The sequence below is a fragment of the Genypterus blacodes genome, unplaced genomic scaffold (genome assembly GCF_046128005.1).
Source record: "Genypterus blacodes isolate CSIRO-AG114 ecotype Tasmania unplaced genomic scaffold, CSIRO-AGI_Gbla_v1 ptg000076l_1, whole genome shotgun sequence".
Classification (NCBI taxonomy): domain Eukaryota; kingdom Metazoa; phylum Chordata; class Actinopteri; order Ophidiiformes; family Ophidiidae; genus Genypterus; species Genypterus blacodes.
Genome location: NW_027466885.1, coordinates 1,551,347 through 1,563,808, shown reverse-complemented (window position 1 = coordinate 1,563,808; position 12,462 = coordinate 1,551,347).

Here is a 12,462-nt window from a genome sequence, read left to right as displayed (position 1 = left end):
GCTGGAAGGAAACCAAACATTTACATGCTCATTATCACCCTCAGCTTCCTAAAATAACACATGGCCGCCACAGGGTTATGCAAGTTTTGGTGGAGAAGAGCACACACTCGTCTCACGTGTTCTGGCCGCAGGAATCAGTCCTGACCCGGGGGGAATAACCCCTGCTTAACCCGTTCTGTGCCAAATTTGTCTCAGTGATTTGGCCTTTGGGATTAACACATCCCACTCAGTTTGCCTTTTCTGTTTTTCCTAGTTTCTGAAAATAAATGTTGCTTTTGTCATTGAGTCAAAAAATGGTGTAATTAATTGTCAATAAAAATCTATCTATCTATCTATCTATCTATCTATCTATCTAGTGAGTTTGTCATCTGGGGGTCAGGTCGGGGTGTGTCATGTGATTATGTTCACCTCTACAGTGAAATTGCTCATATGAACAATTTCATTTGAGCTTAAATTTCATTTTTCTCTTTTGAGAGAAAGAGAGAGAGGGAGACCAAGGAACGACAGACACAGCAACAATAACAATAGTACAGGCGTAAATAAATAATAAAAATAATAACTAGTCAATAATAATGATATTGATACTAATAGCAGGAGAGGGTCTACATCTCTACAGGACAGACCTGTGAGACGAGAGAGCAAAGAAAACTCCAGTAAAGACGTAAAGGTTGTGAAAAGCGATAATGTGTAATGGATATGCACAGATGGAGAGGGGAGGTGGAGAGAGGAGCTCAGCGCAGTGAGGTTCCCCAGCAGTCTAGGCCTACGGCAGCATAACTAAGGGCTGGTCCAAGGCAAGCCTAGCTGGCCATGATTATAAGACTATAAGAAAATTCAGGAGTAGTTGTCCCTTAAAGGCAGAAAGAGCAAAAACTAAATCTTACAGTTTAACAGATGAGATATTCCGAAAGACCTGCATTTCTATGTATCTATTGTTTAAAGAAGGTAGAAGGTCCTGAAAGTATGAAGGCCTGAAGGAAATTTTAATGCAATTTAATAGGGATTTGGTGAAAATCCTTTAAAATGGGATGCATTTTAAACTGGCTGAAAAGAATTATCTAAAAAAATGTGAAATATGCACAAATATGCACCTGAAAAAATGAAGTCTGAAGGCTGGAAATGTTGGTAGTAAATAGTTTCCCTGCCTTGAGGTATGAAGAAGTTAGAAGGTACTTGAAGAATATTTGAAGTGATTGGAATGGATTTTAATCGAGATTTTTATTTTAGAAAATTTTAAATATGTAAGCACCAAAAGTCATGGTCATAATGTCCTGAATCTTCACAACATTTTAATGTTTTAAGGTGTCCATAGGTTGGAGTGCCAAAAAATCATACAGAAGAAATGAAAGAGAAGAACAATACCTGTGATTGCATGGAGCAATATTATGCATTCTTAGACCAGCTCCTTTGTTTTGACAAATCACAATTCCTCATTCAAAATATGTTTACTAATGACTGTGTGCAAGACGACAAGGTGGTGTGACATTTAACGTTTGGGTGGATTATATCTCACAAGTGTGTCAAAGCTGCATAGGTTATGATTAATGTCTGATCCCATTATGAGTCAGACCGGTTGGATTGCATTCTGATTCGGGTGCTGTCTGTGCACCTTACATTAACATGCAGGATCATGTATCTGGAAACAGATCACATTAAGTTATCCATATTAATTTTTGAAAATGTGTTTTATTATTAATCAGAGTGAACAGGGCCATCTGAAAACGTTTTTTTATTTGTATTTTGTTACATTTAGAATTGTTAGTTAGGAATGTTTGCTGTGTTTATTTAGTGAAATTTATGAGACAATTTAGCTGTTTTTCTACTCATCCTTTATTGACTTACATAACCTTTGTTTTGCAGGTTTAAGATAAATTAAATATTTGAAGATATCCCCTCATAAATCATGAATTAAACTGTTTAGATTGAAGATTACTAGTGTGTTGTCTGAAGCATGAACATCCTGAACCTCCCCTCACTGTGAGCAAAGCCTCTGTATTCTGTCTCGCATAAAGCCATTAAGTTTTTGGAAATTTCATTGTTTTTCCATTGATTTTTAAATGGGATGTTTAAAGGAGGAGGCAATGTGATTTACCGTAGGTGTGAATTAAGTTACAGTGACATCATCAATTTCATCCTGTGTTACTGTAAAACGATGCGAGCGATGACTCATCTGTGTGTGTCACAGTGTGCAGAAAGCTGAATGAGCCCAGTGTTCGTTACGGAACAAAATATGTTGCTTATTTATACAGATTTAGATGCAAATTCCCAGACAACAGGAAATTGAAAATCACGCCACATAATGCAAAGTAACCTTTATAATGACAGACTGTTGCTTTGATCAATCTGCTGCTCTAATATTCCCTTTGCGGCTTCATTAGGACAGTGGATTCTTCATTTATTTCTCACAAAAGCCCTGAGAGAATATCCAACCCCTCTGAGCTGTAATGAAAGCAACCGAGCATGTGCCTGAAATAAACTTATTAACCAGCACCAATTAGGCCAACATTTGGTTTTGGATTCCATTGCCGAGGAGACCTTGTAAAAGCGTCAGAAAACACAAAGGAGGAGAAAGACTTTTGTGCTACGGGCAGCAACAACAGATGCAACAGATACTTTTGCCAAAGCCACATGATCCTCTAACCCAGTGGTTCCCAAAGTGCAGAGGGGGCGCGACAAGAGAATATGTCTGTTCAAAGCAGAAATGCTAGTGCAGTAAAAAGAGATTGAAGGATATCAGTCAAAACAAATCTAATTTATCGCCCATTATCTCAATAGCAATACTTATCCCTGGGGTGCAACTTTAATTTTAGAAATAAATTAATCACAATTTTTTTATCTTTTTTTTTGAGTTTGAACACACAGCTGGTGCAACAGGTGCAATTGTTGTCAAAATATGAGCAAAAACAATAGGGTTCCTGCACTTTGTACAGGCCACTGCTGAGATATTACAGTAGGAGCCAGACAACTACAGAACTCACACCAGAGGAAATCTGGCAAGATAATCCGTAGTGTCATCAAAAATCTGGACTTTGTCTGGAGAAAATCAGGCTCTAAATCAGGCTCTGTAGCGTGAGCATGAGACAGTCAGGCAAACATTATGGATAAATACAAACCACTTGGCAGGGGTAACAATGACTAAACTCTCACTGGTCTAAACCTCATGTGAGTGATCCCGTAATCTGCTGCTGAGCTGTTCAAAGTCAAACACTGAGGTTTAATTAGAACAGAAGCATTGAACTCATCACTGTCACATGTATAAATGCTCACAGGAAAGAGATCCTGTGTCCTGGGTTTCCTGAGACAAACCTAAACCTGAAGCGTAAGGAGAAGAACATGCAGTTCTCCGAAGACAAAAAGTTTATCTTGAATAATAATAATTTTGTTGTGCTTCAAACATGGAGATTTAGATTCTGCACAATAGACAGATAATAAAGCGCCAGGTTTCCTCTGCACTGCAGCCATGGATCCAATTAGAGCAGCAGGGCATCTAGATGGAGAGAAATATTAAAATGTGATAATATCAGCAATGTGTGGCTGCTGCTGATTTGTTTTTCTTTTTTCTGCTTGGCCTTAGAAGCACCTTTCTACAGCAAACTACATATCCTGGCTCTAAGACACAGGAAATTAAACGTGTTTTTGTACCCCTGATAGTTCTTGCCAGGAGATTAGATCACCATGGAGAAGTCACCTCGCTCACTGATGTCACCCCCCGCTGGTGGCAGAGTGTTCCGCAGAGGCCACCATAGGGGCCATTGGCCACATGTCTTTTCTGCCAATAATCAGCCCATTAAAATGAATGATTTTGCTCCAGACCGTGTACTGTACATAATCGTCAATTAGCCAGTGGCATGGAGATGGCACCTCTGCTAACCTCTGAGAGTCTGCTGGTGCCTCATTACGCCGAGTGTGACTCACTCATGATCACAGCCAGTCTCTGGGCGATAATATGAAAAGAAACATCAGCATCATGTTCATGAGCTTCACATGGTTCACAATAAAAATGAATTGCACACAGCCTCTTCTCACTGCTTGATGACTTAAAGGAAATAAGGTTTAAATTTATCTAGATTGTTTGTAATTCACTCTTCTAGTTCACTATTAAAAATAATCACATAAGACCAATCAGAGGTCTTAAAGCAGGCAGATAGTCTATTTTGTTCCTTGGCTAAAATAACATGATTTATTGTAGTTTAAACATAAAAACTTGTATTTTAATAGATCATGTGTATCCTCTTAGTACATATACATTTTACATTGTTGAAAATAAATGTTTTACCATCTTTTAGCGTTTACAACAGTATTTCCAAATGTACATGTTGCAGACGTTATTCATAAAACACAGTCACAAAAAGAAACACCTGTTTCAGTCTGATTTTAAGCAGTGAGAGATGTCGGCGCATTCTGTACATCCTCTCTTTAAATGAGGAGCTCTGAAGAACATCATTTAGATTTCCGTTGCTCATTTGACATTAACATGCAGATTTTACCTGGGCCACCCTTCACAACAACATGTCACTAATGGAGAGTTTGCTAAAATGGGAGTCTTTTAACTATTTTGTCATCAATTCTACCATTCTGCAAATGTGTTCTCTCTTATTGCAAATGAACTCATCAAGTGTTCTAGGTTTTCTTGGATATTGCTGCAGTGTTGACAGGAGAAGTAGCTGAACAGGACAGACTGATAATCAGCAAGCACAGGAGCTGCTCTCATTCTGATCAGGCAAAAGCAGACTGACACCTCAGGTGTTGAAGAATCTCGTCATAGCAGATAAGAGGAAAGAAATGACAACAAACAGGTTGAAATTACCAAAACCAGTCTGATGTCTCCATGTGTGACATTCAGAGCCTGGAGGAAGCTGCTGCACGTAATCGTGACAACACTCGACGGTGAAAGGAAAGAAACCCGGAGGGTAAAAATATTCAGGCTGCTGTGCAATAACCTGTGAATGTTCGCTCCCCTTGCTCCACAACCTGAAGGGAAAGCTATCGGTGTAATTGAAAGAAATAAACTCTCAGAGGGAAAAAATGAAATGGAAGATGAAAGCAAAGGGAGGAGGAAGTTAATCGTCTCCTTTATAGCATAACTGGGTTATTTTAGAAGGTAGGAAAAGACGCCCACTCCACTTTCCCAAAAACCTTCACATAAATTATTCAAACTGGCTGTGGGAGGGGGGTTGATTTGCATATAGATAAAAGTCAGTTTAATATTGTAAATTACCTTTTTATATGGCAATCTAGAAGATTTGGTTTTAATCTCGCAATAAATGCCCTGCTGTATTTTTTCTGCATACCTGGAGTGTGTGAGTGGATGAGGCTGAGTAGTGGAGAGGGAGGAGGGAGGAGGGGGCGAGTGGGGGGTGTGGATGGAGATATCACGCAGGAAAAGCTTCCACATTCATTACGCTGCCTCGTCTTTAATTAATAGATTATTTACACATGCACACTCCTGTCAGTCTCTCTCAAAGCTTCCTATTACCAGCGTGACCCCGCGTTCCGCTTCCCAGAACGTCAAACACACACACCCACACACACACAGACGTTGATGAATGGGTGGGCGCGCGATGGATTGGAAAGTAGATGTGATGGTCTCACGTAATAGAAGACTTAAAGAAAGACTTGAAAACTAAAAACAAACTCAAAAATTAACTCAAAAAATTGAGAAAAACTTCACCACCTGTACAATCCAACTATAGAAGTCACCCATAATGATTATTAATTCCCCCAGAGCTACAAGATTGCTGAACATTCCACTCCATGTTTACAGGGTTTGTGTTAATAAAAAAATGAGATAAGCGCAATTATATACATTGTTATATAATTGCGCTTAACAAATAATGTGAGTTCTGTGAAATATTTCCTTAATATAACTTTGAAACAGCATAGAGCACATGAGAAAACATCGCTTTTTAATAAGTTTGATTAACTAACATGCTAGAAGACATAAACAACAGCTGCTATCTCCTGCCTCCTAACCTGTCACATCACACTTGTGTTCCAGAAACAATCTGGTTTGGGAGTTATTTTTGGTTTTCCATTTTGAGTTTCTAAAGGTTTGATCCTTGTCCTGTCTGCCTGGGTTTCCTCTAGGTCTTCAAGTTTCTCCACCATTCCATTCTATTCTATTGGACATATGGGAGCGCATCATCATTGTAACCATGCAGGACACTGAGAAAGTAGTGTGTATGACACAAGAAACTCAGAGGGGTTTGATTCATGGCCTTTACCTTAACATTATAAAGTAACATCCACAATTTCAAAAGCATGAACAGGTGAAGTAAGGAGGGGAAACTGGTACAGAGAAGAAATTTAAAAGATGTACGCACATTTGATAAAATGAGGAAAGAAATCTACTATTTGTACGTCTTGTGGATTTGTAAATTTGTAGGAAAAGAAGAAAAAGGAAATCTGTAAGACTTCCATCTCCACACAATAAAATAGATGTTTCAAAAAATTTCAAAAAAATCTATAAAATGGTAAAAGAAAAAAGTAAAAAAGAAAGCTATTACATATTCTGCATAAACTAAAAAAAAAAACTTGAATAACACGTTAAACGTTTCCCTGTGTCTTTACCCGCTGGTTTCAGACTTCAGATGGAGATGTGACTCAGACACTGTTCATGTCCCATGTCAATGAGGAAGGTGAAAAATGCCCTTACGATAATGTACTTTGTGTGATAATGGTTGTACACCTTGATGATCAATGTAAGTCATAAAAAGGCATACTGATGTACAGAAGTGATAAATCTCTCGTGTCCTCAGTGAAGCGCGACACATAAACGCACACGGGCTGTGGCTTTTCACGGTCGCTGCTGGATTTTTCCTCTTACCTTGGGGGTGAAAAATGCAAATAAAATACAGATTATAAAAAAGGATAATGTGTGGGCTTTGGGAGATGAGAAATGAAAATATCAGCGGGCCCTCTTTTGATTTGTATGTCCAGCGGCAACACTTGAGATGAACGAAGCATGTCTTAAATTACCATGTAATAAAAGTTCTACCTCAGAAGGTGGAGTGTCTGGCAGGAGAAACAGCACTGGCAGCTTAATGGTGCCAGAATGTGGGGAAAAAGACCATTATACTTCCCCATCTGTGACAAATCCTATTAGTAATGTGGCATAAAGAATGAAGTGCAGTGATGGTATGTCTTATATTCTGTTGATTTGATAATGCAGATGGATGTGAACATAAGAGAGCAATCAGCCGTGCGTTTGCCTCGTTCCTTTGCTTTTACCTGAGTTAATAATCACTGAACTAGACTCTGATTAGGAGCGGAGCTGGGAGAAGCTGACTTCCACTACATTTGATGCTCTTGTCGATTTGTGTGAGAACATGATGCGTTCGTTTTGCAGGTTTCAGGTCACAGATAAAAATACACAACCTCACTTTAAAGAAGCTATTTTTATTAAGGTCCCTGTAGTCTAAGGATTTGTGGGATTTGATTTTGTTTAATCTGCCTTTTATCAAAATGTCTTGCTAAAACTCTTAAGTCATTTGATGTCATTTGAAACTCTGTGGTTACATTATTACATAAGACTACATATCCTTTGCTCGCTGTGATTGGTTGCTGTCACTCTCTTTAGTCCCTTAGCCTTAATTCACATGTGCTGTACATTACACAGCCTGGTCTTAATCGCTTTAGTTCTCTTCATTTTCTTTCTCTTTGTCTTTTCTTTTCTCCCTCTCTGTATATTTAAAAATAATCCCCAACCCATGTAACCCATTGGCTGTGCTATGTCACCATTGCTTTTTGTCCTAATGCACCTAATTCACACGTGTGTTTTGTTCTCATTCATTTCAATTAGTTTCTTCTTTTCCTCTCTGTGTCTAAAAACAATCTCCAAAATGTTTCCTAACTGCATGCTCAAATGCTTTCTTCTTCTCTATAATAAAAATATTCAACCAAAGAAGACACATTCCAAACACAGACAAAGGGACAAAGAAAAAAACTGAAGAAAAGCCAAATCAATACTGTCATTATGAGCCTTGTGTAAGACTGAATTAGATGTCAGACAGCCTGCAGGTGAAAGAGGAGATGTGACATATGTGAACATTAAGAGAGCTACTGATGGATCGGACAATATGTTTCTGTGTGGACGTCAAACAGTGTGTGTGTGTGTGTGTGTAGGTGTGAGTACAGGGTCAGTCAAAGTTGCCTCCTCATTGACAGGTGGATTATATTTATTTATATTTGCTTTTTTTATTCCAATCACGTTTGATCAGACTCACGCTGTTATAATAGAGTGAGCACTGCTGCTGGATCTGATCAGCCGTCCAATCAGAAACAGTTTAAAAATTTGCTCTTATAACATCTCAACTTCCATAAATGTGACACTTCACAAACAATACATGCGTAGCAGTGTAGAAATTTAGCTTTTGCTCTTTCTGTCTTTAAGCAACAGCTGGTCCTGAATTTTCCTCATCTAACCCAATGTTAAATGTCTAGCAGAGAATTATCTTTTCTGTTCTTTGTTAGTTTATGGCCTTTTTGGACCATAATACATCAAAATATTGTCTTGCAGTTAATCAAAAACTGTACATTAGCTGCTAAAGTTGATGTCCGAATTACACATGGTAAACTTTTAGATTACATCTGAAAATTAAGCATAGATATGTTTAAATAAAAATCATTCATTGGTATCGAATATCAGAAAACTATGCCAGTCAGAGCTTCTTGAAAGTCTTTGGGATAAGTACACAAGCCCTGAAATAGAAATCTCTATATTTGTTCCTGCTAGAGAACTTCAAAAGAACAGGAATTTCTCACATTTTCATTTTCCTGTATTCCTTCTAATAATTCAAAATGTCAGGCACTGAGAGAAAAACGGATGCCTGATTTGATCACCAGGGGAATCAGCAGATGTACAGTTAAAGGAAACTCGACTGGATTAACGAGGAAGACCCGAGGCCAAATGTACCGACTGGATTCAGACATGTTAACATTTGGTGAAATGTGTGAGGACTCCAGCTGACTTTTAGAAATGCCTTCAGGAAGCTAAGACACATTTTATTCCATTAAATCAAAGTCCGGATCAGTGCGGTCTCAATGATTTGCACACCTATGAGAGCTGATACAGGTTCAGTTGCTGCCCTAAACACCTTCTGCTCTTCAATACAGAGTTTATCCGTGCATGTATTAAGCTTTTTAAATACATGCAATGCACCAGCTTTGTTTTTCTGATAACAATTCTGCATCCAGCTTTGGATCATTTACAGGAATGCATCCTATAATTTCACACCTGCCTGCTTTGTTGTGATGATGACAGTAGACCTGCTCATCATTTGAAAATGATCTGCAGTAGAACCTTAATAGTTGACAGTAGCTTCAATACACCCACTGACTCACTGAGGGGCAGGAGGAGGAGGAGGAGGAGGAGGGCTTACAAAACGTTTGACTGAGTGTAAGAAGCATCTTGGGAATCATGGTGATGACCCTAACACCAGGTTGGCTGTGGCTACATTTACACTACATGTCTCGATGCCCAGTTCCACATTTGTGCCTGTATCTGACTTGTGAAACAACTAACAAGACAAACAAGAATTTAGGCTCCAAGATGGAGATAAACAAAACACCATAATGAATGCAAATGAGACAGAAATACTCACAAGTAGTTGGTTCGTGGTGCACAATTAAGTTAATCTAATTCAATTAGGAAAAGATGGATTCCAGAACTTGTTACAGCTTGGTTGTGTTTTAAGACGTGCAAGTCGGAATGGCAAGGAAATTTGAGAGGGATTATACAAAGGTACAAAAAATCATGAAGAGCAGTAAACATAGTCATGCATTAGGACATAACATGTAAGACGGAGACGAGAGAGAGCGAGAGAGAGAGAGAGAGAGAGAGAGAGAGCGAGCGAGAGAGAGAGAGAGAGAGTGAGAGTTTCTCTCCTGGGGCAGCAGTTCATGCCGGTAGTTGGGGGAGCATTTCAGGTAAGCAGGTACAGCTGAAGATGTTGCAGGTGGAGCTGCTTGGCAATTTTGGATGGTGGGGAGTTAGCGGGGGATGAGAAATGGTAGGGAGGGAAGGAGGTGGTGGAGAGAGGTCCCTGTAAGTGTACACACACCGGCACCACTCAGGGCGAGAAGCCGTCTACCATTGAGACAGCTCAGGGGCCACGGAGCTGGAAAATAGCTGACCTGAGGACCCCACACGGGGCCAGAGAAGTGGTCAGTCCAGTCACGGGGTGTAATATTGAGCAATTGATGCAGGATAGAGAGAGAGAGAATCAGCTGATGTGTCCAATCTTCTCACTACACTAACACTATTACTGACCAAGATTGGACAGAGTTTAAGTCCTGAACTATACCTGGGCTGTAAAATCATTCTTTGCACTACTGTATATACTCTACTGTAAATACTCCACTGTAGCATATATTAAATCATTGTAACATACTATTTAATTATGACTAATGCACTTCTGGTTAGAGGCATTTTGTTGCTTGTACCTGTGACTTTAATGACAATACAGTTGAATCTAATCTAATCTAAATGCTCTGGTTCCAAATGTATTGGTCTTGATTTTTCAACAGGCCTGCATGCTGAGATCTTACCTCTTTCCTTTATTCACTGAATAATCTGGACTATATTCAAAGTCTATGATGGTAGACTGCTCGCAAGAATGTCACAGAATCAGTGCCATATGATAAATATACCATAATATAAGAAAGATTGTTTATTTACCTTGTCTAGCGAGTAAAAGACTGCCTTACTTAACTGTGAATGTTATCTAAAATATGCATTCCTTAGGTCTAAATGTTAACCCAGGCATCTGAAAAGCTTTCGCTGGCTGTAGCTATTAATGGTGAGGAAGACAGAAAAAATCCATGAGGGTCTTTGACATATAAAGACAAGCCTTTGTCCCATCCTTTGCCGTCAGTGATGGAGAGCAGGATCACAATGTCCTGCCCTGGTGATGCATTGGTCAGACCAGCTATTGATTGGCTCAGCCCCTCTGCCCTGATACATCATGTCATCTTTGTTTAGAGAGCAAGATCCAGGATGCAAGCACTTCCATTTAAAGATTGCTAAATAAAAGCGCAATGCATTGGTAATAAAGCAGCGCTGTGTCTGCATTATGATGGATGGGGTCATCTGCTCCGTCCCAGGGCCTGACTCTGGAGCGTCATCTTTATCAGAGCGAGCGTGACAGGACGTCCATCATCACAAAGTCACGCCGATGGGCCGAGTCCCCGATGAAGCAACACCTGCTTATAGCAACACAAAGCCAAGCAACTTTATCATTCAGTGGGCTAAAGCTGGACACAAATTGAACCTCAGTGGTTGAGTGCAATCATCAGGGGTTCAGGCCTACTGGGTTCCTATTATTGTTAAAGTAACTTAGACTTCAGATTTCAATTTCAACTTACTTAACACTAGATTTAATATCGGTAAGGGGAAATAACTTCACGCAGCATATCCAGCTCATTCATATACGGTATATCACAATCCAACTGGCGCCATTTTAAGTCCAGCACTCAACTTAAACCAGTCACAAAGGAAAAGAGGATTGGAACTTAGTGAGGGTCAAGGCCACTGTCCTGGGAGAAGCATAGGATAAGACATCCACAAGTCACAGTTCTTCCAATCCGTTCACATACATGAGTATAAAAGAGCAGAGGTGACGTCCTTCATTAAATCATCACTGCCATTTCAGGAACTACAGGACCCACAGCTAATACTAGCAACCACGTGTGCATGTTAATGTCTCTATTATGTCTTTGAATATCATACCTACTTAAAAAAACATAAAGAAAAGCTTCATTAATGTCCATGACGTCCTGATGATGGCGTTTCTTGTTATGGGATAATATCAACATAATTACCTCATTACCTTGTGACCACGGGAGGATTAGTACATTCCCATGCTTTTAATAAGTCATGGCCTCTACCTATTTGTCTTAGTCGTGGCCATGTGAACTATTAACATGCGATGTCACCTCCCACATCTCTCATGTGCAGTAGGGATTGGTGGCTAAATTCTTAAAGTAGTGTCACAATATTTCAGTGAAATTATAAGCTATTTGTTCTGCTAAGCCTTAACCCTCCTTCAGTCCATAGGTCTGCAATATGCTTTTGCAGAATACTAAATCCAGTTGAAGGACAGTAGTATGTGCCCGTTCTTTGGCCATTTGGTCTCATCTGTTGAAGTATACTGGATCCTTTAGCCATTCTGTGCTCTTGCCTGGATTAATTTGGCCTGAAGATTCTAGAAATCCTTTAATAACGCAACATATAAAGCTTAGAAAGATGACAATCGAGGACCCTAATGTAACTTCATAAATGATAGCAAGTGATAGATGAGAGATTGTCAGGAGAGCATGAGGGCCTTAGAGACTCATTAGAAAGTATGCAACTACCAGAGGAGAGAAGACACCGGATATACAGTATATATTGTTTCAGCTGGCAGGGTGGAAAAGGCATGAAGAAAACAGAATTCTTCACCAGTGAATTAGTACCATCAGAGG